General features: G+C 43.4%; 1 long non-coding RNA gene across 1 annotated transcript; it reads left to right on the top strand.

The window, feature by feature from the left end:
* Positions 1 to 837: 837 nt before the first annotated feature.
* Positions 838 to 23,354, top strand: LOC144818618 (uncharacterized). The gene is made up of 5 exons (XR_013607145.1): positions 838 to 1,099; positions 13,653 to 13,768; positions 14,871 to 15,091; positions 15,187 to 15,306; positions 23,064 to 23,354. It is a non-coding gene; the product is annotated as an uncharacterized LOC144818618 (long non-coding RNA).
* The last annotated feature ends 3,925 nt before the right edge of the window (positions 23,355 to 27,279 follow it).

Genomic DNA, 27,279 nt, shown 5'->3' with positions numbered 1-27,279 from the left:
ATAGTTGCAGCAACCTCTCTGCTAACCAAAGGATTAATAATAAAGGGTAAATTCTTCTTTGTAGAAAGACCCAGCTTATCCATCACAACATTAATATAACAATCAGCAGGATTCTTCAGCATTATCTTCAAAACAGAATCACCAATAACTTGGAAGTGTCATTTTATGTTCCTTTTTTTTTTTAGGAATTCACCACTCTTTCTTTCCCGCAAGCTCTGTTTTTTGTTGTGGCTTTTTCTTTTGACTAGACAGGCACTAAAGTGTCAACCGAGCCTGTTTTGACCTGGTCCTAAAGCCTAAAAATAGGAAAAGCCTCTGACCCGGATCAGGAGGACTTCACTGAGGAAGAGGGCACTACTAGATTCAGGGAGCATAAGTCAAAAAAGATTTTTATTGTGTAGTTGGTACTATCCACATTCTGCTGCTTCTTGAACACTGCATCTTCTTAACTTGGGGTTTATCAGCTTATGTCCCATGATCATTTGTTTCCAGAAGATGGCTTAAGCCATCTACTTCCAAGCACTTGGGTGTACTGGCTTGTAACCCACAGTTGATAAGCTCCAACTTTACACATGTGTCAGGAACCCTTTTCACGCTTGGGCTTTCATTTACTTACCTGCATGTAAAGGCCCGCGTTGGAAGAAACAAAATCTGTGCTGGAGATCCTCCTTGCGGCTGGTTTTACGTGAACTGCAGCGTTCCGCCATGACAGAAGGATACCAGACTGCGCCCACTTCCTATAGTGGTGCGCGGTCTAGTTGTTTCCTCCCGAATCGAAGTGTCTCGGCAATGCGCATGCGCGACCAGCGCGCTGCGCACTTCAACTGAGAAACTTAACTGACAGGAGCCTTGTCGTGCGCGCTCTCTGTCAAAACTCCGATTTTCTCACAAGGAACCTGTGAATCTTGTTGGCGTTTTTCTTCTCCCATGGGAAGTAGATAATATAGAAGCATCAAGAGTTTGTTTGAGCAAGTTTAAAATAATAATTTTTTCCTTCCTCAGCAAGTGGCACTCTGGAAGTTCTGGTGAGGTAGTTCTGGCTCTCCACGCATTAAGGACCTGAGTATCTTCTGTCAAGAGAAGAACTCCAAATATTCAAGTAAGCGTGTCTAGTTGTTTTTCAAGTATTTCGCTCACAGTGACCTACCAGCTCCAGGGTTCTCGAGTGATATTGCTAACTCGCAGTGACCCAGTGGTGCCTAGGGTCTTGAGATATACCAAGAAAGGCAAAAGTATTTCCTTGAAGCCTGAAAACGAAAAACTTGTTCAGAGACAGAGTACAGATTACTTGTAATGAGAATCGAACTTTCTATACTATTACAGAATTCAAAATCTACAGAATTAATGTTGAAAGACTTCTAAAGAAAACATTTTTTCCTAACTATATTTCTGAGGAAGAGTATTAAAGACTGACTTCTAATAAACTGTAAAATCGCTCTGAGGAGAACTTTTGCTGGCAGAGTAATACACTATACTGAAAACTAACTGATGTAGAAAGTACCAGCAGGTTCTTCCAATTAATCTGATTTTACAGAAGACATTAATAGGCAAAAAAGCTCAGAGAGTAGCTAGCTTCTCCTAAGGTGCTGGTAAGAGTTATTCTAAATATTAAGCATGGGCCAAAAAACCTTTACGCTAGCTAAATTTGCAGATTTTCGGCAATTTCGCGATGCGCGAATCTCGCGAAATTGCCGAAAATTTGCAAATTCGCGAGCGGGCGGATTTTTAATTTTTTTTATGGCCAGCTCACTCAAGGGACCCCTGCGCCCTTCGACGCGATGGCATAAATATTAAACCTCAACAGGAAGTACTTAAAGCAGGTGCCCGAGTTGAAGCTCAAGGTCAGTAACGCATTCATCAGCCCAAAAACAATTGTGAGCTTTGCCGAGGCAGGGCAGGTGTGCTTTCTCCCCATATCTACTGTCGAAAATTACCTGTGATGCTGGATAGAGGCCTTTGCATCCTTGACTTTCACAAGCTCAATCCCCCTGCAGTTCCTGTGACCAGGAGCTTCTTTCTCCTCGTCTGCTGCTCTGATCGGTCTCTGACCTTTTTTACACACAAGAGGCATGTGAACTCGCATAGAAGCCCCCCCCGGTTTGGCCCTGCCCACACACTCGCAGTTTCACCGTCTTCCTGCCATTTACCCACTATGATGGACAGCTCACTCAAGGGACCCCTGCGTGCACCCTTCGGTGCGATGGCATAGTAACACACACATGGTCACTGGAGACAACTCTTCTGGCACTTTATGCAGCTGTGGTGTTAGGAAAAGCACTATACATTTACCCAACGAGGTAGCACTTACTGATTAGCCAGAAAGTACTCTACTCTAAAAATCCGCAAGTTGGTGGATTTCCCCGCGAACTCGTGGATTTTTTTGCCGATTTCGCGCGAATTTGCGGATCGCAGATCCGCAAAATTGGCCCATACTTACTAAATATGTGAGAGTAGTAAGAATGTTAGAAGGTAACTCATAGTTACCATCAAGAAGGGAGGAGTCACGGTCCAAGATGGCCGCTCGGGCTCCCGGCTCCGCCGGCCGCGGTCCCCCGCCGCCACTTCTAGCGCCCTAGCTAGCGCCTCTCTTGTGCTCCCGTGCTGCGGAGATGTAGCGGTGCTGATCTGTGCACGCCCGAGCTCTCTGGCGGCTTCCTAGCCGGAGATGCGTCGCCTTGAAGTTTGCGGCCCGCCCCTGCCTGCAGCCGGGGTCTGGGGTACTCGACTGCCCGGCCACTAACGCAACAACAGCGGCAGGGTGCGTGGCGGAAGTGCCGGTCTGGAAGGCTGACGACCCGGCCCTACTGGATTGTGAAGGCGATTTTCACCCACCGCCGCAGCAATGATTGGACTCGATTTGCTGCTTTCCCCTGCTTATCGGAGCAACGGCCCCCCCTCCAGCTGGTCATTATGTGTGTGGGCGCCCTGAGAAGATTGTGTCGATCCCGATGGCGGTGAGTGTCTCCTGCTGCCCATGCTGGGATTGTTTGCCTGCTGATTGATTAGCTACACTACCTTTTCCCAGTCGGATACCTTGATCCACCTACACCTGTGACGGAGAGATTGAGTGCATTTGTAATTTAAACTGGGCGGGCCTGGGTCGAGTATTGTGATGCTATTTCAGTGCAATCCGGTGCGGGACTCTCTACCTCTGGCTCGCCCCAACTTCTCCCCGGCCTCTTGTCTATACTGCGGCCCTCTCTCAGGCTGTCTGGCCTGCCACCCGTCCGGCTGCCGCTTTGGGGGCCTCTGCCACTTCCGTTTTGCCCTGTGGTCCTGCAACATGAGTCGGATCTCCTGGATCACTCCCCCCTCCCCCCCCTGCAGCATGGCACCAACGGCTCCAGTGCTCTGAATGTGCTGCTCATGGCTCCCGGAGGCCACACATCTTCCAGGGTGGTTGTATCCACACACAACCCACCGGCTGCCGTGGCAGCGCCTCACGGCCAACGCGTGATCGCAACAACACCTCCACCACCTTGCGCTCTCTGACGCCCACCGTGCCGGATGACTACAAGCTCTCCTAGATGGCGACGTGCCTGCGGCTGGCCTCCAGCGTCATCTCTCACCTGGGCTCCCACCTTCTCTCCTGGACTTATTGACTTTTGTTCTGTCCTGACCGACACTTGGCTGCTGTTTTCGGACAGTTTCTCTGGACTCTAGTCCTCCTACCATGCCCTCGGCCTTAACCCTTTTCCCCGTGGATGATCCTCAAATGTTTCCTCCCTTTTGTGCTTCCCCTTCTCTCCATACCCTTGCATCCCTCCCACCCTCCCTTTGTGCTGTGACAGCATCCACACTTATGGAACTCTGCTCTTTGACTTATTGTAATAACTCTAATTAATGGTATTTGCTTTAGACCTGGCACCATATACCATTCCTATGTGATTTAGAGATTATTCAGTCATATCCCCTCCCTATGTATATAGAGATAACTCTAATCACTAGTGTATGCAGTAGACCTTTGTATTTTCTACCACTCCTATGTGACCATTAGAGTATTTCCGGTCATATCCCTTCCTATGTATATAGAGATAACTCTAATGTCTAGTCTCAATGTGACTTTTAGAGTATATCCATGTGTATCCCTTCACTATGTATATAGAGATAACTCTAACGACTAGTCGCCTATGAGACTGTTAGAGTATATCCATGTGTATCCCTTCCCTATGTATATAGAGATAACTCTAATCACTTGAACATGCAGTAGTCCGCTTTGTTCTTTTCCATTCCTATGTGATTTTTAGAGTATATCCAGTTTTACCCCTTCCCTATATATATAGAGATAACTCTAATCACTAGTTTATGCAGGAGTCCGCTTTGCTCTCTAACATTCCTATGTGACTCTTAGAGTATATCCATGTGTATCCCCTCCCTAAGTAGATAGAGATATCACTAGTATATGCCTAGAGTTTATCCTTTTGCACCTTCTCCTTGTGTGACTATCTCTTGTACATTTGCAATTTTTTTCTGTTGTACCTGTTTTATAACGCATGTAATCCTAAGTATAGCCAGGTGTATCCCTTCCCCCGTGTGAAGAGATAACCCTATTCACTAGAACAAAAAGAAATGTGTTCCTTATGTAACGTAACTGATTCTATGTAAAGTGCTTTGATAACATGTAACGGAACTGGTGCTATGTAAAGCGCTCTGATGACCTAATCGGTTCAAGTTCGCGCTATATAAAACTCTAAAAATAAATAAATAAATAAATAGTCTTAGGGAGGATAATTGTTGTGTTTGTTTTACAGAGCATCCAATTGAATTCCAGAAGTAGGAGCCATTTTCCAGAAGCATGTCTCTCTTGTTTTGTCTTCCACTTCCCCTTTCCCCAGGGCTAAGTTCAGAGACAGCGGATTCTCGATTGTCACTGGTCTTGGTTTGTGGGATCTGGGGTAAAGTCATCTGTTCCTGAGGGGGCCGCTTCAGAGTTTATCCTTTCTTTACAGATTGAAGTGCCTACCTCTTAATTGAGGATTTTCAGGCCCCCTCCTGGACAGTATGGCAGAAGGGTTGGATTTAAAAGCCCTGACTAGTGTCCTAAATAGCATGCAGGAACAATTAAATAATACCTTAGAAGAAAATAAGGCATTGAGGGAGGAGGTTAGAAGATATAGCCAGGAGTCCATTCAAACTCGGCAGAGACTAGATGATCTGGTTGCCGCAGGGTCTGTTTTCAGAGGAGTTTCATCTCCAACCCTGAACTCCTCCCCTTCTGACATCTCCACTCAGGTGATTCATGCCATCTCGCCCATCTTTCCATTAGCTCCTCCCGAGAGGTATGGTGGAGATCCTCTTAAGGCTCCGATTTTTTTAACGCAGTGCTCTTTACACTTTTTGTGTTGCCCAGTGATCTTTGCTGAAGATCAAGCAAAAGTGGCTTTCATTTTGTCGTATCTGACCGGTGATGCAGCAGCGTGGTCAATGTCTTTGGTCACCAAAAATGATCCAATTCTGTTCAATTACGAAAATTTCAAGGTGGAGTTTGCACGGATATTTGATCAGCGTTCTGCCTCTCAGGCAACCAATAATGAATTGCTAGATCTCAAGCAAGGAAATCGAGATTTAGTGGGCTGTCTAGCGAATTTCAACAAATTAGTTGTGGAAACAATTTGGCCAGAGTAAAAAAGAGCGGCCATATTTTACAGAGAACTGCAAGATGAGCTTAAGGATGCCTAAGCACAAATTCCTCAAAGACCTACAGAAGTTTCGGAACTGATAGATTTAGTTTTGCAACTGGATCAGCGATTAAGTGAACGTCGACATGAGAGAAAAGAGAATTTCGTCCTCCACCTCTACGGTTTGATCGAGTAAAAACCGAAGGCCATAAGAAATCAGAAGGAGTGTCTACAGAAGAACCAATGCAAATAGGATCAGTTAGAGGACCCTTAACTAAAGAAGAGAAGGAGAGACGAAGAAATTCTCAGCTATGTTTATATTGTGGATTGACGGGACATTTTGTTAAGGAATGCCCAAAGAAACCCAAGACTTCACAACAGGTAAAAGATCGGCTTCGCCCCTAGAAGGAGTTGCACGGGTGGAAGCGTCAGTAAAGTCAGCTCCAGGACAACAACACATTATGAATACTTTATAGTCTGCTGCCCCTCATTTAATTGCCATTTTTGCAGGGAATTTCGAGATAAAGAAATCAAAGAAGTCTCAGTTATGATTGATTCCGGGGCCACTGGGAACTTCTGCAATATTAAATATGCTCGTCAGAGTGGAATACGATTTGTGGAAAAGCAATTTTTGGAGGTTGTGGGGGCAGTCAACTGCACTAATTTATCGTCTGGCCCGATTACTCATGAAACGGAGTTAGTTCAGTTAACTGGGCTAAAGGGTCATTCGGAACTTATAACCTTCAATTTAATAGATGCACCGCAATTTCAGTTAATTCTCGGCCTCCCATGGTTGACGGAACACAATCCACGTATTGATTGGAGTAAGAGGACAATTGTAATGGATTCCTCCTTTTGCAAGGAAAATTGCTTTTGTGAACAAGACCGAGTTGTGGAGGATACTCCGGTTCCAAATTTGGTCTCTCATCTCCCTGCCCAGATTTGCGCATTGGATATTAAGGACATTCCTGTGAAATATCAGGATCTTTCTGCAGTTTTTAATAAGAAGGAAGCAGAAAAATTACCACCACAACGTACTTATGACTGCAAGATTGAGATTGAGCTTGGAGCTGTTTTACCATGTAGTCGAATCTATGCGCTCACCGAAACTGAGAATCGATTTTTAAAGGAATATTTGGACAAACATCTAGCCAATGGATTTATACGCCCCTCACAGTCCCCAGTAGAGGGCTGAATTTACCACATATACTGCCGAGTGGTGGGTTCGGTTTTTACTGCTAATTTTGCACTATTCCTGAATTTGCACGGAACGCTCTCTTTTAAATTGAATTTTTAAACTGTTCTCACTTGCACTGTGTACTTTCCTACAACCACAGCGCTAACGCGGTGTCCTGAGACAGAAACGGACCCGCCTGAAGAGTAGCGCTGGGGTTGTAGACACTCTAGTTGTTCTGGCAGCGTCAGCGTCAAGGTTCCCTCCCTCCCTCCCTCCCTCACTTCCTACATTAGGACGGAAGTGACGCTTGTTCTGGCACTAGGGGGCTGAATTTACCACACATACTGCAGAGGGGTGGGTTCAGTTTTTACTGCTAATTTTGCACTATTCCTGAATTTGCATGGAACGCTCTCTTTTAAATTGAATTTTTAAACTGTTCTCACTTGCACTGTGTACTTTCCTACAACCACAGCGCTAACGCGGTGTCCTGGGACAGAAACGGACCCGCCTGAAGAATAGCGCTGGCGTTGTAGACGCTCTAGTTGTTCTGGCAGCGTCAGCGTCGAGGTTCCCTCCCTCACTTCCTATATTAGGCAGCATGCCTTGTCAGTGCAGCGGACGAGCGCAGCGGGCGCACCGGTGGCGCGCCAAAGGCAAGCCCGTCTGCGCCCGTCTGCACCCATCCGGGACCAGGGGCCACCCCCCCTGGCTCCCACGAAACTACTCAGCTGTAGAACTGAAGTCCCTAGCATCAGGGAGCTATTACCTAGACAGGCGGACTAGGGAGAAGCTCCAGGAACATCAGATATTGAGAGATGAGGTGGAAGTCAAGTGGGAAATCGCATCCGCTCCAGCGGTTTCCCTTTCCAGTAAACCATCCGGACTCAATATAACAGTCCTTAATACACACTCCCTGCAGAAACATCATCTAGAGGTGTTTACCCTGCTCCACTTGAGTGACATCGACATTCTTGCACTCACCGAGACCTGGTTAGGGGACACCTCAGCTTCGGACATTATTGCGGCCCTCCAAGATAACTATGAGGCCCTATGGCACAATAGACAGGGAGATGAAAGAGGAGGTGGTGTGGGCATTATTTTTAAGAAACATCTCATGATTGTTATAGTCCTTGCTGAACACCTTGAGGGGACAGATTTGCCTCCTACTTATGGTAGTTTATCTCTCTCCGCGGCCCTCCCCCACCTTCACTGACCTTTTCATGGAAGCTGTTATGGATCTATGCACTCGCTGCAAAAGATTATTAATAGTAGGCGACTTTAACTTCCACTGGGACAATGTTCTAAAGGATCCCACAGCACGTCAGTTTGATCTCGCGATTAAAGCACTTGATCTCTGTCAGTTGGTAGATAGCCTGACTCATATCAAAGGCCACATTCTTGATCTTATCTGGTCATCGCAGCCGCGTGCCACACTGATAAATATTAGACCGTGTGTCTGGTCTGATCACTCAGTAGTCAGCTGCTGGGTTCTGAGTGACAGCCAGCCATTACAGTCACCACCAGCCTGGAGACTGATACGTGACTGGAAAAAGGTTGAAGCAAGCCATCTAGCTGCCACTCTAGATACAGTCACTAGCACTAATCCCCAGCCAAGTACTTTGGTACAGGAAAACGACCAACTCATGGCTAACATTCGCTCCGCCTTGGACCAAATTGTACCAGTAAGAAAGGTAAAAATCAGAGACCAAGGCCATGGCGCCCCTTGGTTCAATGATACACTTAGGGATTTAAGAAAAAACCTCCGTCAAGCCGAGAGGAGGTGGCGGCTAAATTACAAGCTAGAGGACCTCAACTCCTAAAAATCTATATTCTCCTCCTATAAACATGCATCACAGAAAGGAAGGCAGAATATTATGAGGGCAGATTCCAGCTGGCTGTAAATAAGCAAAAAGAAACTTTCAAAATCTTGAAAGAAATCAGCCAAAATACGGAGGCGAAGTCATCAGCCCCCCATATAGACTGCGACGCTTTCCATGCCTTCTTCCTCCAAAAAGTTGATGGCATTCTACTAGAAATAGAGAACTCCTCAATTAGGCGTGGCTCCTCCCCTCAACTTACAGCCCCCCCTGCCCCTGAAGCCCGCCTTGCTAAATTTCCCCTTCTGGATGCTCAGTCCCTTCTCCCCCTTGTGAACCGGGTGAAATCAGGCTCGCCAGCAGACCCGTGCCCTCCGAGAATTTTCGAATTGGCTGCTCCTAGTTTAGAAGGTTCCATTCTCAAGCTACTAAACACCTCCTTGGAAATAGGCTCTCTCACTTCCGCGCTGAAAGAGGCTAGAGTTATCCCCCTACTTAAAAAGTTTGGAGCGGATGCCTCTATCCTTAAAAACTATAGGCCAATTTCCCAGCTCCCATATTTGGCTAAAGTACTTGAACAATATGTCCTCAAAATACTCTCCACCTTCCTTAAGGAACTTAGACTGTTACATCCTAGACAGGCTGGCTTTCGAGCGCATCATAGTACGGAGCTGGTGATGCTATCTGTTCTGGAAGGGTTATGGCTGACAAGAAAGTATCGAGTGCCCTGATTTTATTAGATTTGTCAGCGCCATTCGATACGGTCAGCCATAAAACCCTCTTGTCTCGCCTTGCCAATGTGGGTATAGAGGCACCTGCCTACCAATGGCTTGAATCCTTCTGTCCAATTGGACGCAGAGGGTGCAGCTAGGTGATCAGGTATCGTTCACCGGCCCCTTGATGTGTGGTGTCCCGCAGGGCGCGGCGTTGTCCCCCTTGCTCTTCAATCTATACCTACAACCACTGGTGAAGGCTCTGGCCCAATTGGACTGCCAGGTCTTCAATTATGCAGATGACACCCAGCTCCTTGTACGGATTAACAACTCCAGTGTTACTCAGGAACACGTACAAGAGGTGCTGCGCTTTACAGCAAGCTGGATGACTGACTATTCACTTAAAATAAACCCAGACAAGACGGAAATTCTGGTCGTCCCACACATCAATAACCCTTGGTGTGATCTTTTCGGGCCACGGGAGCTGGGAGTTATCCCTACCCCAGTCCCAATGGTAAGAAGTTTGGGCATCAAAATTGACACCGAACTTTCAATGAACATTCAATTGTCGGCAGTGGTTGGCAACTGCACAAGGCTTTTTAGGTGTTTGCGGAAACTTGTTCCCCTCCTCACTACAGCTTCTCTACAGGCTATTGTTTCTGCCACAATTTTGTCCAGGTTGGACTGTGGGAATGCCCTTTACATCGGCCTCCCTTGGAAACTAACAAGTAGACTACAGGTTGTGCAGAACGATGCGGTACGCCTCATTTTTGATCTACCAAGACGGACTCACGCTTCTTCACTGCTCTCGAAATTACATTGGCTCCCTATTAGGCAGCGAGCAGCTTTCAAGGGCCTTTGCATTGTTCATAAGGCCATCTACGGGCAGGCCCCATCATACATCAAGGACCGCCTGACGAATTATATCCCTGCTCAGACCCTCTGTTTCTCTGTAGCTTGTCGCCTGGTCACCCCTCGCTTTCATTCTTCTCGTAAAGGGGGCAGAGCCTTTTCCACCTTGATACCACAGCTCTGGAACAGCCTACCTGAAAACTTGTGCACGGAACCAGTCCTCCTTTCATTTAGAAAAAAATTCAAGACTATCTTGTTTGTGGAGGCACTGACTACGTAATCATTCGTTCACACTAGCTCACATGCATTATCTGTTGTAATATTCCCCCTAGAAGCGCGAAGAGACCTGATGGTGAACCAGCGCTATACAAAAGCCAACTAACATAACATAACATAACAGTATCATCCCCTCTCTTTTTTTATTCCGAAGAAAAATCGAGATCTCCGCTCATGTATTGACTATATGGCCTTAAACCAGGTGACAATCAAGAATCGATACCCACTCTCTTTGGTTTCAGTATTACTGGATCAAGTAAAAAATGCCAAGGTCTGTACTAAGCTGGACCTGCGAGGAGCATATCATTTAATCAGGGTTGCTCCTGGAGATGAGTGGAAAACGGCGTTTCGAACACGATATGGATTATTTGAGTATCAGGTAATGCCATACGGTTTGTGCAACGCTCCTGCTGCCTTTCAGCATTTTGTGAACGATGTGTTGGGTGAATTTTTGGACAGTGTTGCTGTCGTTTACATTGACGACATCTTGAGTTTTTTTCAAACAGGGTGGAGGAGCACACACAACATGTGAGAGCAATTTTAACCAAATTGCTGGAAAATCATCTTCACGTGAAGTTGGAGAAATGTGCTTTTCAATTTAATCGCGTGGAATTCTTAGGGTTTGTGTTATTACCCGAAGGAGTGAGTATGGACTCAACAAAGGTCAAGGCAGTGCAGGAATGGCCTTCTCCAAAATCTGTGAAGGAGAGTCAAAGTTTCTTGGGATTCTCAAATTTCTACCGAAGATTTATTTCAGATTTCTCTCAGAAGGTGGCTTCAATACCTCGACCGTTAAAAAAGGGAGTTAAATTTGTTTGGAGAGCTGAAACTGAAGAAGCCTTCCAATTTAAAAAAAAAATCTTTCACACAAGCTCCCATTTTGCTACATCCAAGAACTGAAGATCCATTTTATGTTGAAGCTGACGCCTCCGATGTGACCATAGGGGGAATTTCATCTCAGCGGCATCCAACCACCGGCCAGTTACATCCAGTGGCTTATTACTCACGAAAGCTGAATCCTCCAGAATGCAATTATTCAATTGCAGACAAAGAATTACTGGCAGTAAAATGTGCATTTGTAGAATGGTGACATTATTTGTTGGGTGCAAAACACAAGGTTACTGTGTTTATCGACCATCAAAACTTACAATTTCTCAAATAAGCTCGCACTTTAACAGCCAGACAGTTAAGATGGTCCTTGTTTTTTGCTGATTTTGATTTTGTGATTACTTTCAGACCAGGGAAAAGTAATGCTAAAGCAGATGCTCTCTCGCGAATAGATTCTTATTCTTTGGAGTCCAACAGAGAGCTGCAAAACATGATTCCAGAAGAAAATATTATTCTAGACACCAATACTTCAGAAATTGTAGACAAGGTCCAAAAGGCCATGACAGTCCAAGAAATGAATGAATGGTCTCAGGAAGCTGAAGGCAGAGAAATCAAGAATGGTCTTCCTTATCAGCACAATCGTTTATTTCTTCCTACAAAAGAGCTTCAAGAAAAGGCGTTAGAATCTTGTCATGATAATTTGCTTGCAGGACACAGGGGAATCCATTAAAACCATGGAATTGGTAGAGAGAAATTTTTGGTGGCCAGATATGAAACCACAGATACGACAATTTGTGACCATTTATGAGAGATGTTTAAGAGGAAAAACTGATCGGAGACCCCCACAGGGAAAATTAATGCCTCTACCAACCCCACCTCATCCTTGGCCTCCCAGTCAAGGGTTTACTACCATTTTGGTTTTTGTGGATTCTTTTTCAAAGATGGCACATTTTGTTCCATTAAAAAAGACTCCAAGCCCTCCGCATTTGGCTCAGCTTTTTTCCCAACACACAGTGCGATTACATGGAGTTTCCAAAATTCTAGTTTCTGGCAGGGGCACACAATTCGTTTCGCATTTGTGGAGGGCTTTTACACAAAAGTTAGGAATTGACACTCGTTTTTCCACTAGCTACCATCCAGAAACTGATAGCCTGACAGAGAGGGTTAACCAAGAGCTTGAGCAATACCTCCGACTTTATCTTTTGGATCAAAAGATGGAGTGGTCAGGGCTGCACAGTTTGCCTATAATAAGGCAACCCAGGCAACCCATTCTTCTAATGGGAACTCTCCTTTCTATGTAAACTATGGAAGGCATCCAACCTTGATTTTAGATAGGGAAGAAAGTCCAGTCCCAGCAGTTGATGAGTTTGTATCTGAAATGCAGAGGTCATTTACGCAAGTTAAAGACAATTTGGCTAAGGCTAAGGAATTCTATAAAAACATACAGATAAAAAAGAAGAGTAGAACCAATTTTCAACCCAGGAGTTAAAGTTTGGCTATCCACAAAAAATCTTAAGTTAAAAGTAAATCGAAAAATTCCAACCTCGATTCATTGGCCCATTTAAGGTAGAAAAGATGCTAAATCCAGTAACAGTCAAAATTCACTTACCTTCCTACCTTAAGGTGCACCCCAATTTCCATGTTTCTTTGTTAAAGTAAAGTCCACCTAACTTAAGAGTTCACCCAACACCTAAACCAATTGAGGTAGATTCAGAAAAAGAGTTTGAAGTACATCATATTTTAGATTCCACATATAGAAAAGGCAAATTGTATTATCTGATTGATTGGAAGAATTTTGGTCCTGAAGAGAGATCTTGGAAGCCTTATACTAACATTCATGCTCCAAGACTAATTAAAGAATTTCACAAGGCCAATCCCACAAAACCCAGACTGGGGGACGCTTTTTGGTGGGGGGTACTGTCAGGAACCCTCTTCTAAGCTCAGGTGGGAACCTTACAGAAATCGCTTGGGCTTTCATTTACTTACCTGCTTGTAAAGGCCCCGTTGGAAGAAACAAAATCCGTGCTGGAGATGCTCCTTGCGGCTGGTTTTACGTGAATTGCAGCGTTCCGCCATGACAGAAGGATACCAGACCGTGCCCACTTCCTGTGGTGGTGCACGGTCTAGTTGTTTCCTCCCGAATCGAAATGTCTTGGCAATGCGCATGCGCGACTAGCGCGCTGCGCACTTTAACTGAGATACTTAACTTACAGGAGCCTTGTGGTGCGCGCTCTCTGTCAAAACTCCGATTTTCTCACAAGGAACCTGTGAATCTTGTTGGCGTTTTTCTTCTCCTATGGGAAGTAGATAATATAGATGCATCAAGAGTTTGTTTGGGCAAGTTTAAAATAATAATGTATTCCTTCCTCAGCAAATGGCACTCTGGAAGTTCTGGTGAGGTAGTTCTGGCTCTCCTCGCATTAAGGACCTGAAGGACCAAGTATTCCTGGAGTATCATCTGTCAAGAGAAGAACTCAAAACATTCAAGTAAGCGTGTCTAGTTGTTTTTTCAAGTATTTCGATCACAGTGACCTAGAGGCTCCAGGGTTCTCGAGTGATATTGCTAGCTCGCAGTGACCCAGTGGTGCCCAGGGTCTTGAGTTATACCAAGAAAGGCAACAGTATTTCCTTAAAGCCTGGAAACGAAAGTCTTGTTCAGAGAAAGAGTACCGATTACTTGTAATGAGAATTGAACTTTCTATACTATTACAGAATTCAAAATCTACAGAATTAATGTTGAAAGACTTTTTAAGAAAACATTTTTCCCTAACTATGGGGTCGATTATGATGGCGGACGGACCTGCGTCCGTCTGCCACCCCCGAGGTGGATGGACCGTACGCAGGGGCAGCGGCGGTCCCTCCGTTGGAATTAGGATGTGACCGCCACCCTGGCGGTCACATCCCGTGTATTTAACATTGCGGTGGGTGCTGCTTTAAGCAGCACCCGCCGCAAAGTTAAAAATGCATGCTGTGCATTTGCATGCACAAAGCGGCAGGCACCGCGCGGTGCCTGCCGCATTGTGCATGCAACTGCAGGGGGGTACCATAGGTACCCCCCAAGTGCACCCCCACCACCCCCTTCACGCTGGGGGCCCGCAACGGGCACCCAATGCACGGACCGTATGCAAGGCGACCGCGGCGGAAATGCGGCGGACGGTTTTCCGGTCTGCCACGGTCCCCCCGCCATTGTAATATGGCGGGGGGAAATAGGTGGCGGACGGGCAAGGATGGCGGACGGATCGCCACCGCTTGCATGGCGGTGGCGATCCTCCCGCCATCCTAATTGACCCCTAAATTTCTAAGGAAGAATATTAAAGACTGGCTTTTAAAACACTGTAAAATCGCTCTGAGGAGAACTTTTGCTAGCAGAGCAATACACTATACTGAAAACTAACTGATGTAGAAAGTACCAGCAGGTTCTTCCAATTAAGCAGATTTTACATAAGATATTAATAGGTAAAACAGCTCGGAGAGTAGCTAGCTTCTCCTAAGGGGCTGGTAAGAGTTATTCTAAATATGTGAGAGTAGTAAGAATTTTAGAAGGTAACTCATAGTCTTAGGGAGGATAATTGTTGTGTTTGTTTTACAGAGCTTCCGATTAAATTCCAGAAGTAGGAGCCAGTGTCCAGAAGTGTGTCTCTCTTGTTTTGTCTTCCACTTGCCATTTCCCCCAGGGCTAAGTTCAGAGACAGTGGATTCTCGATTGTCACTGGTCTTGGTTTGTGGGATCTGGGGAAAAAGTCATCTGTTCCTGAGGGGGCCGCTTCAGAGTGTATCCTTTCTGACAACATGTCTCTTTTATTGCTGCTTGTAAGTACTGATTTGTGAATGCCCCCACTTTGGTTCCATCAGCACTGTCAGGATCACAACCAATGTGTCTTGAATACGATTTGCATATTTTACAGACTTTTCTAGAAGGCCTAAGATGGAAGACAAGATTCTCTCCAGACACTTATGGGATTCGGAGACATGCACAAATTGATCTGAAAGACTACAAAGCAGATTCCCAGGCAATTCCAGATAAGGTGTGTCTGCGGTCGGTAGTGTTGGCGATGATTGCACTGTTGGTGTATTACTAAAGAATTTTAGTACAGTTACCTTCAATAAACCAAGTGTGGTCCTGTGGAAACCTGTCACCTTTGGTGAACAAGTTCTCAGATTAATATCCACATCAGGTAATGTAAAATCCTCATCATGAGACTCCCCAGTCGCTAAATTCACAACGTGTGTGACAGTCGAACACAGAGTGGGTGAAAGATCTGGATTTAAATTGGCCCCTTACTGCTGTGGAAGTGGCGAGTACCTCTAATATAGAGATAGGGTCACCATGCGCCTCATTCTCTTTCTGGAAGAAGGGAAGATCATGTTCAAGCTTTAATCAAATTTAAGTGTGCCGCCTTATTTCTGAGAGGCTTAGATTTGGTCCTATTGCATGCCATTAGCGGAATCAGTCATCCCAAGCAGAGCTTCAAAGCTGTCATTTTGTTGCCTTCTTCACTCAGGTATGTAAGGTAATCTTATACGCAGAGAGGGCTTAAGGGAGACAGACTTACTTTGCAGCTTTGTCAGCCAGTGCCATGCATCCATAGAGATACCAGAGCAAATGAGCAATTGGAACTCTAGACCACAGACAGAGGAAGTTTGCTTTAATCCACCTATGGGATTAATAGATTCCTCAAATGGCCCAAGTGGGGGTAGTTTCAGACCGGATCCTGCTTTAGAGAGCAAAGAGGCACCTCTGCGTAGACAAGGCACATCACCCTATCGCCAGCCACCTTTGCTTACTGCGGGAGAGTAAGCCTTGTGCCTATTGCACAAACAGTCAGCACTTGTCAGCAGACACAAACGTTTGGGGGACCCTCCTGGCTCTTGAATCCAATGGAGAACCTCTTGGCTCCAGACATAATGGTGAATTCACAGAGGTTTCAGGGACCCACAGGGTAGAAATGTGTTCTATTGGGCTTCAGAGTTGTTTAGAATTGCTCAACGTTGCTTAGAGTGATTGTTCATTGTGCGGTTGTTTTGTTTTGTAAATCTTAACAGGGGAGTCAGTGGAAGCTCACCGGGGAACCCTGCTTGGCTCTGTAAATGGAATACCTCCTCCTATTTCAGGCGAACATAGTAAAGATTTTTCAGCAAATAAATAAAATAACTCCCACATCCTAGAAGAAAACTCCCATGTTGTGGGACCATTGCTTTTCTTTCCTTTTTTTCAAAAATGTTTTTCCAGCCAGTAGTCATGGTTGATAGGGTCATCCGTCAAACTTTTTCTATATTGACTGGAACCCCCCATGACCTAAGTTCCTGTCAATGGAGAGGGTTGTCCGTATGGCCAGCGCACAACTCTAAATCTGGCTGGCCAGGGTCTATCTGGATGGGGACAGTATTGTCCTCGGCCATCCTAACTGAGTTAACTTTGTCCGAACTCTAAATTAGGTTATAAGGAATTTGATACTTCACTTGATCTTATCACTTACCTTTAATATAAGTAAGTCTTACAATAGTGACCATAGACCACAAACACAATGTGAAATACATTTTAATGGGTTAATCCTTTACAACTTTGATGTTTTCAAACTATCTTGTAGAATGTCAGTAGAGACCTCTGAAAAAGAGGCTCTGAGAATCCAAGCACTTGAAGGAGAACAAAACTGAAAATCTGATTTTGCGAGTAAAACAGCAATCCTACTTTTTGGTATGATATTTTTTTCTGATTAAGTTGCACATCCTCCTTTCCAAACATATTGCTTGAGAAAATAGAAATTATATTTTGGTAAAATCATTTTATCACACAGATTTCAGGAATTCACAAGAAGCATAATTGGACAAGTTTGCACTTTTTTGAAGGACAGCATTGTACGGAATTCTGCAGATACCCTTTATCAACATCTGTTTCATATGAATATGCAAATCACTGCTTACTAATTTTGGCTGTAATCGTATGTTTACGGCAGAAATACCTTTGTGAGTGGGCCTCTTTTTGACCTTCATTATAATTAGAATTCTATGGCATCTGTAAAAACTGTATTTCTTAATAAGATTTGAAATAATTGTGTTCCCAATTACTACTACTTATGGCAACAATAAAAAACAAATTGGCTATTAGCACCTGTTTTTGTGGGTAGCCCCTTCTTCACATTTTATGTGTATTAAATTTACACTTAGGAAGACTTAGCTCATCGGGCACTGAGTGTAGGTTTAGTATTTGATAGGGCAAAATATTCATATTGATAGGTTGTGCTAAGGGCAAGATACTTCTTTTTTGGGGCAAAGGCTTCCTTTTTTTTTTTTTTTTTTTTTTTTTTATTGGATAGTTTTTCCCACTTTTATATACATGGCACGGCAACATATTACATATAATGAAAGCATTACGAGACAAAAACAAAGAATAAAAAAAGATTTAAAAAAAAAGGAATAGAGTTATTTTTAGCTATGGCAGTTATGAGACTCTGTATTGCATCTGTATGGCTCGACCCTTTGCCACCGACATTTCATCAGTGGTTGGCCAAATTGTTAACGACATATAATTTGGAGATTGAGATTTATGCAAGGAAGGGGAAACGGGGAAGGAAAACCGGTAAACAGATCTGGGATCCTATCACTCATTGGAAAGAAGGGAGTGGGGATTAAAAGGCTTGAATCATATATACAAGAATTATACATATATTTAAAGTGTATTGGGCCGTTCAATTTATGCTTATGCTTTTGTGGCCTTATTTAGTTCGATAGATATGTCTATAATATCGGTTGGACTTTAAAACCATCTTACTTTTTCTTTCTCCAGACATCTAAGTGTGAAGTAATTTGTAACAAATGGAAACTCTATTCCTTTTTTTTAAATCTTTTTTTATTCTTTATTTTTGTCTCGTAATGCTTTCATTATATGTAATATGGGGCAAAGACTTCCAGGGTTTGTTTCTTTATCACGCATGTAGATTCCACTGTGACTTACGGCTCAAGTAGAGGCCTTGTAGAGTAACTAGAGAGGATGTGACATCTATTGCTTTTTGCCAGATGGCCCACATCCGCCAATCTCTAAATAAGGCCTTTGTTGTCGGCCTAAAAGGGGTGTTGATCTTCGCATCTACTTGTATTGTTACTGTAGCATGCCTGAATCAACATCATCTCGATTAATCAGACCCTATCCTCTAGTTGATAATGGGTGGATTTCGGTTCATTGTTTTTATCTTCTGCCCACTGTGGTTATATTTTCTTTATTGCAAGATTAATATTGACAATATGGCACTCAGGACACTAGAGTCAGTGCCCAACTCACTGACATAACTCAATGGCCAGATTTTGATCTGAGTAGTTCATTCGTATCAGTTCTGTTGATGGTTTTACATTTAGTGCCATTAACGTTAGATATTAGTTGTTTGTTGATTGTTTTTCTGTGTTCGATCAGTTGGAGTTTGTATGCTCGTCTGGGAGATCTGGTGCTCATATTATTTCAATGTGCTCACTCTTCGTGCCTTCTGGACTTGTGAGTTATAACTGCTAATGTGCTTAGGTGTGTTTATTCAACTTTGTGACCTGCTCAAGGTCTTTATTTGCCACCTGGGCTATGTACATTATTCTACCTGGTTCTTTGGCTATATGTTAACCATATCTTTATGAACATCTAAATTATGTTTTGTGGAATGGAAGTTTTTGAAAAGATGTTCCCAAGCAACACCCACGGAACCAGACACATTTCCAGATTTACGAATCGTAAAACTGGAAATGCGTGTGAATGCTACGCCACCCCAGGGGAGTCGTAGGGAGGTGCAACAGGGAGAAATGTATTATTTTCTCCTAGTTTTCTTTTCCTCTATCTATGCATGCTGCATTCTGCAGCACAGTTAGAAAGAGGAAATCACCTCTAATGATTGTTTATGTACAGGAAGGGTTCCCTTCCTGCAGATAAACAATCATTAAAACAATGACGTTTTTCCATTTCTATGTGTGCTAATGCAGCACACATAGAAGTTGAAAAACGGCATTTCAGATTGTTTTTGTGCTTCCTGAACAAAAACAAACTCCCCACGAAACAGGCATCCTTGCACCATGGTGCAAGGGTGTCTGTGCCGGCGCATGGCATCAGTTTGTGCGCCAGCGCAGGGGGAAGCACAGAGATGCGACATATTGTTGTAAATATGTCGCATCCCTGTGCTTTGAAAGTGACTCAGTGTGGCACAGCCAAATGGCTTGCGGAATGCACTGAGTCACTTTCTTGTGAATCTGCCCCAATGTGTCCAAGCCACGCTGACATGATGTATGCACGTTTAGCCCTTTGTTGGAGGTTTAAAGTCATCTGTGATGCTGAGTCAAATCTGAGGCTCCCACCTCCCTCTGGTGAACTCATTCAATCATCATGGAGGCCTAAAAAGCAGACAAATTGCAGGATAATTTGCCCACATGTGACAGAATGTTGTGCACGCTAGATTACATGTGCAGCCAAACATGCACGTTTTATTGATAATTGGGTGCACAGAACATATATTTTTTAACATTTTCTTCCCGCTTGAGCATTTGTAGAAAAGTGTGTGTCAGGTGTCTTGTTTTTTCCTAATACAGACCCAAAATGTCCTGATTCACTAGTACGCTTCAGTGTGTTTCACTCAGCAAACACTTTCTTGTACTGCAATTGCACCTACATGCCTTTGTTTATTCTGACAGATGCGAAGTTGCACACAGTGAAAGTCTAACATTTAGTTTTCAGAACAATAACAACTTGTCTGAACACGACATTCCTTTAGTGGTTGGAGACTTCTATTTGATATCATACAGGTGATTACCTCGCCAAATAGACACCTCCTGCATTAATCCACTATAATTTTCCCTCAGGAGACATTGCACTGTATTTAGAAGTGAGCCCAACCTGCAATTGAAATAATGACACACGGGCTGGTACGTTTTACAGGACATTCGCGAAGCACAAACAAACATGTTCAGATAGCTTTAGATTGTGCAGCCAAACACCTACACTATTTTTGCTCTTAATCATTGTCTCCAGCTTTAGGACATATTGTCCTGGCATGATGTGCTCACCCACAATTGAAATAATCACACACATAATGCCATGCGCATATCACAATGCAAGCAGATGGTCAATTCAGAACAAACTTGTTTTTCCTTGCTCTCCTGTATCAAGCAGAAATTTAAATAAAAACTATCTGTCTTGTATTTGAGTTCTTGCTTGACCATGTCTTCCTAGCAAAGCTTTTGCTCACATAACACGTGAACATCAATTATGCCTCCACGAAGAGTCTGTCCCTCTGGCCAGAGCAAGGCATACACTTTGACGAGAGATCCCGTCATAGACTCTTCACAATAGAATAGATCTTACTAACACGGTTAATTTATACTGAGACAGACCGTGAAATGTAGGGCAAAATTCTGATACAATTTTCCTCTAAATTTCTGTGCTTTTTGTGTTTTGTTTTTTTGGCGATATGTTTCCGAGGTGCCTTAGAAGGTTGCACATTTGCTTATTGTGATCCTACTCTACTTGTGGACTTTTACCGACCATTCCCCATCTTCAGATCCTTGATCTCTCTAAAGGATACTTCGTGAGAAAGTCCCCTCATGTATCTGCTGCTTTCCGCACGAATAAGCACACATCTACTGGCTTTATTGGTGATTGTCCTCCTTTCTTGCGTTCCAGAAGATGCACATGAAATTTCAGTATACCTCACTGTCGAACATTGCGGCATATTATCAAGAACGGCGTTAAAAATTATCGCCGGTTTAGCGGCAGAAAACTGCTCTGGTGTGAACATGGACTTCTATTGGAATTCTCCAGGGCATATTATCAAGCCCATTATCGCCGATTTAGCGGCACTAAATCGGCATTAATTCTAACGCCGTGCTTGATAATATGGCCCATAGGGTGTTCCAGAACCTCACCCATGATCAATTTTGCAGATGGACACCCATCCTTCTCTTCTATCCTTTATTTTCTCGTGTGTATACAATGAATAAATATCCTCACTGTTGAACAATGAATCACTTGACAATGTCCTTTCCCATGATCTAATTTATCCTTAACTTTTGGCAGCCTTGGATACTTTCTGGAAGGCCTATTCCATCTTTTCAAATTCGTTTTGTATGGACTGTAACTCGAAGTCTGCAGATTACTTAAAAATGGCGGTTTTTGTCTTTGCCATGTCTTTTCTTTTTCTTTTTATTGCAGGACACGTGCCATCGTGGCAGTGGGTCTCCCTTACGTTGTCTTTTTTACGTTCCAATACATATCCTCTACTTTTGCCACTCTGCACGGTTGTCTTCTTTAAAGAGATGCTTCTTCTTTTTACTTAAGCTTGACTTCTGTTTTCGATTGCCACATTGCTTGTTCAATAACCTTGGACAGCAGCAGGGAATCATAAAGTATGCAGCTTTTCTCAGAAGCCTCTAATGCGCTGAATATTCTTGGTAGACTTTGATGATCTGCAGAAATATTGTTTTCTCATCCGAGAACTTGTTAAACTAGTAGTGATGCACTCGCATCTTTAGCCTTGTGACTAACGTATTTACTGATTTGTCTTTTTTCCTGGAAAACCAGGTTAAAGTCATACATGACTTTTAGCTTGCATTTGTTTTGTAGATGCTTTTCATTTAGTGCTTTCAAAGATTCATTGTACATTTTTTTGCTGATTAAGACGTAGTTGTGCTGGACATAATTTCCCACCAGCTACAAAGCTGCCTGTTGCCCATCCTTTTATCCTGGGGGCTGGGTGGAATCTGCACACAGCCAGCTAATCTAGACATTTAGGTTCTCGGCTGCTGACACTTCTAATAACAAACATTTCTGATGTGCTTATGTACACAGTCAAACCATTTTCATATTTCAAGATATCGTGACGTATCACACATGTTTACTGTAGTGTACCCATTTCCCATGCACAAACGCTCACAAACTCAGTCAGGTTATTCTGTGGTATCCAGGCAGGATTTATATACCAATAACAGACACTAGTTGAAAGGAAGCCTTCCTTTTGTCTTACTGTTCATTTATAGATATCCAGATTCATAGAAAATTGAATTTTTGAAAATTGTTTACAGATTGAGTAGTTCCGAAACATCCATTTGGTACCCAGAATCCAATGCTCTTTTTATTGCGAGTTTTGCATTTGTCAGCCATTTTCCGAATTGCTGCTGCTCACCATTTTGCCTGCGTTGGATTTACGAAACAATGGCTGCTGCACTTTTCAATGTACCACCGACTGCTTTGCAAAAAATGCCAAGTTAGGTGCCTAGTCTCACTATGCTCTACAGTATCCCCTTCATGGTTCATGTAAGACTTCCTTGTCCACTTCCAACATGGCCTCCATTGTCTCCTTTTTTCCTATCCATGCTTTCTGTGTGATTTAGTGTTATAAAAGGAGCACTGGCAGCTCACTCATCTGCCCCTGTTTGTGCCACAGGCATATAGATGGCTCAATCAAGATGACTATTGACAGGTGTTCTCTAGCTTGAGAGTGCAACACTGTTTATTGCAAAAGAAAGTCTTATGGTTGGAAATATTATGTGTTGTTGTAGTCAGTTTTCCCCGTCCCTGTAAAAGCTTTAGCAGGTTGAAATTATGGGAAATACAGTAAACTCATTTGAGAAATAATACTATTATAATGTAAATAATTGTTTAATATTGCTTTTCTTTTTTATTTTTGTGACCTATTTCAGAAATATGAAATGCTTTTCTTTCATAACCTTGACAGTGTTTGTTCTGAGCACTGGTTTTAAATGTAAATATTGTGTGCTTTGAGTGCATATTTTAATGCATATGCTTTGTACTTATTTGTAGCCCTGAAGAAGACCTACTGGATCGAAACACTTCGGCTACAGTCTGTCAGAAATACTTTATTCGGTTCATTACAAAAACCACAAAAGTATTCAAAAGTACCGAAGAAAGAGGGACCTAGGTACCAATTTGCAATATGGTTAACAGACAGCACAACATGCATAAAAAAGAAACAAACTATACAGAATAGATACCAAATTGATATATACATTTTCTAAGAACATCGACTAATCGACTAATTATAAATTCATTATTAAAAAAAAACTTCTAAAAGTAAACCATGCAAAGATGTTATCTCAGACTAACTAGTTTTTTCCTTAGTCTCATAGTTATAGTTAAAAATGTAGCAACATTGACAATTTCCCACATATTAGACAGCAGTTGAAGATATAATAAAGCCGGTTTCACTTGTCTAAACCCTTTATCCTTAAGTAGGGGTACAATGAATTTTTTCCGGATGTCCTTAAAATAACCACAAAAGAACATAAAATGAGCAGTGTCCATAATCGACAGTCCATCACAAGTGCACAATTCTAATTCTGAGTTCTTAGTCCAACACGGGCGCCCAGAGAGAAGGAGATGGAATTTGTTCAGCCTAAACTTAGTTAGTAGGTATCTATGATTTCTATCAAAAAGGAGGGAAGAGGATTTTCGGTCCATTCAGTTCCCCTGATTAGATCCAAAGTTAATCAAAAAGGAATGGACACTAGTATCTACTAAACCATTGGTTCAACTATGACAACCCTCATAGGCAGCCTGATTCAATCGATGCGGTATATCTTTTATCCGCCCCGTCAGGTGTCATGGCATATTCATAGGGTAGTCAAGAAGTGTGTGGTATGCCCGCCTCACCCGAGGCTACCTCTGGTCCAGGTAGAAGTGTCCAGGGATAACAGGGAGGGGAAATTATTATAAAAGGCAGTGTGTCTCCAAAAAGTTTTTTAATGAAAAAGGTTGACACTGTCGGTTAAAAATTATCGATATATATGTAATCGAGTAACTAGATTACCATATATCTATGTATATATGGATGCGTCAACATGTTTCAGCTCTTTGGGCCCAGCCGGGTCTGTAGAGCTTTTGTCAGGACAAAAAAACAAAAAACATAAAATGAGGTACTCACACAAGTCGTGTAGGTTCCTTTCGCTATTTTTAGCGTTTCTTATTAAGTCACCTGGAACATAGGAACACAAACACAAACAATACAGTACAATATAGTAAGTTGGTTATGGTGATTAGGCATAATGCTTTTCTTGAAGCACACATACTAGGATTACTAGTGAAACGATATGCACCAACTTAGCTTTCTTATATCCCCATAAGTCTGCACCATACATGGCTATGGAAACGTATTTGCCGGCATAGACCTTTAACACTGCCTGTAGCGGTTTTACACCCAGTTTGCGGGAGAAGCCCAGAACTGCAAAAATGGATCGAACAAAAGCATTTCTTTTCTCAGACAGTTGGGGAAGCCAGGTGGAACTGTCGTCGAAGACCACCCCCGAGTATGGGAATCTAGTTACCCTCGATAACCTGTTCCTATTACAGTGGAGTGTCATCAGCTTCCTACGCCTGCCCTTTGTACCCACAGCCATGACATGGGATTTAGTATAGTAAACGCTAAGGTCCAAAGAGGACATGAACTCATAAAAGGAATTTAAAAGGTTTTGTAGCCCTACAGGCGTGCGCGCTAAAAGGGCGGCATCATCCGCATATAATAATGCGGGGAGGGTAAACTTGCCTGCCCTCGGGATATCCTTACAAGCAGCTGCTCCTAGCACACTAGCCAGCCCATTAATATATAAGGTAAATAATAGGGGGGCTAAGATGCAGCCTTGCCTAACCCCATTGGTTATGCATATCTTACCCGTACAATCCCCTTACGATCATATCTCACTGTGGCTGTGAGGTCCCTATGAAGATCGGCTAAAAAGTATACAATGTTTTCATCCATACCCATCTTTAAGAGCAAGTCCCATAGCTTGGACCTGTTCACTCGGTCAAAGGCCGAGGACAGGTCCATAAATGCAATATATAAGCAACCTTGCTTCGCTGAGGTATACTTTCCGATCAGCAATTGGAGGTTGAGGCTCTGATCTATCGTACTGCGCCCCTTCCTAAACCCATACGGTAATGCTGACAAAGAATTTGTTTCCTCAAGCCAATCAGTTAATTTGCTCAGAACCACTCTGCCTAAGACCTTCACTGCGGAGTCTATGAGGGAAATTGGGCGGTAATTACCCGGGTCTCCTCTATTACCTTTTTTGAAGATTGGAACAATGACCGATTGCAACCAGGTCATTGGGATACCAATTTTACAAATTCTGTTAAAAACATTGGATAAAACTTTAGACCATATTGCTATATTGGATTTAAAAAGATCAGCTGGTACGCCATCAGGGCCAGGAGCCTTATTACTAGTCATTTTACTGATGGCTTCAGCCACCTCACCCTCATTCACCACTAAGGTATATGGATGACTAGTCAACGAGGTTGAGCCATCAACCCCTATAGTCACCTGTTCATAAACTGACTTAAAATGGGTAAGCCACTTGTCTTCCTGAATACCACAATGTAAAACATTGTTACTAGAGTCAGCAAAGTAAGGTTGGTTGACCACTGCCCAAAATTTGGCACTGTTTTTTATCACGTCTATGGAGGTCAGTTCTGCCCAGGCATCTTCCCTGATCTCCCGTCTCCTCTGTTCTATTGCTGCTTTATAAGCTTTCCTTAAGAGGGCCACACGTTGTCTGTCGACTGGCTTGCTCTTTAAAGCCTCCTTCAGTTTACGATTGGCTACTGAACAGTTGTGATCAAACCAGCCGACTGACCCTAAGTCTTTAGCCTTACCAGAACACGTTAAATCAGACATAACCTGGTGACAGACCTTTAGATAAGCCTCTACTACCTCTATATCCCCAGCTTCCTCATCCATACTTATCCTCAACTCCTCCCCTCTAATATTGGAGAGGTTACTTGAGAAGTTCTCAGGAATAATTTTACACCATTTAATCCTTCGTGCCTGGTCTGTTGCCCGGATATCTTGTTTATCAACCCTGTTCAATGAGCTCTCAGATGTACTAAGGACGCCTCTCACACATAAAAAAAACAGGGCTGTGATCGCTAAAATGAGACCAAACGGGAAAATAGCCTACAATATTACCCCCCAAGGTTCAGCTTATAAAAATAAAGTCTATGGTTGATCCACTTCCATTTCCCTTAAAAGTGGGTATGTCCACCTCATCCCCCGTGGGTAACGTCAAACCATTTTCGGCCAGGGTATATTCTAATAGGGTCCCCTGATCCATATGCTCAAAGTGAGGATCACCTTGTTCAATGTGGGCAAATACATCATTGGACAGATATTTATCTGGACAACCATGGATGTTAAAGTCCCCCAATAATATTATAGAACATTGAGAGTCCGTCAGCTCCTTGAATTCTGCTAAAAAGGAATTTAACACTGTCAAGTTGCTGGTTGGGGTAACTCTATCGAAGGAGTTATAAAAATTTACTATTAAAACATTATGTGCCCCTTTACAAGCAATTTGAACTGCCAAACAGTAGGGGGAACCTGAGGCGATCACCGTGTGTGTACCCAGAATGTTAGCCGCCACTAGGGTTACCAGCCCACCCCTAGCTCTTCCTCTAGTGGTAGTAACTACTGGGAGAGAATAGGTGGTATAGCCATCCAGGGTGAGTAAGTTCTTCGTGTCCCAGGTCTCCTGTAGGCCAATGATGTCTGCTGTACCTATAAATCCCCTCCAAATAGGATCATCAACTTTGTTCCTTAGCCCAGCAATATTCCAGGTCAACACCTTTATGTCTCTGTTGCCTCTAATGGTTTTCCTACCTACTGATTGACTGTTTGCACTAATAGCTAAATCCCTGCCCTTGTCAAGCTCCCGGGCGACCGGAGCTGATACCCCAATATCCACACTCGGGACCCCAATCTCCCGGGACACTTTTGCAGGTGAAACGTGAATGATCCTGTTTCCTTTATCATATCCTGACGCCGTGCTCTCCTGTTGTCAATCCACCCAAGCTAAGTCGGACAGACAGTCATACCGGTTCGTCATCGGAATGTTACAGAGGTAATCTGCTGCATGGGGAGTTTGAGTGTGGTTATTTGGATAACCAACAATCATACCATTACCCCTAAAACTATCTGCCTGATATCCATTGCTATAATTATGCCTTCCTCCTCTTCTCTGAACTA

Source organism: Lissotriton helveticus, chromosome 2_1 (assembly GCF_964261635.1).
Source record: "Lissotriton helveticus chromosome 2_1, aLisHel1.1, whole genome shotgun sequence".
NCBI classification, from domain to species: domain Eukaryota; kingdom Metazoa; phylum Chordata; class Amphibia; order Caudata; family Salamandridae; genus Lissotriton; species Lissotriton helveticus.
Note: the sequence above shows the minus strand (reverse complement) of the source record. Positions and strands in the feature narration are given on the sequence as shown.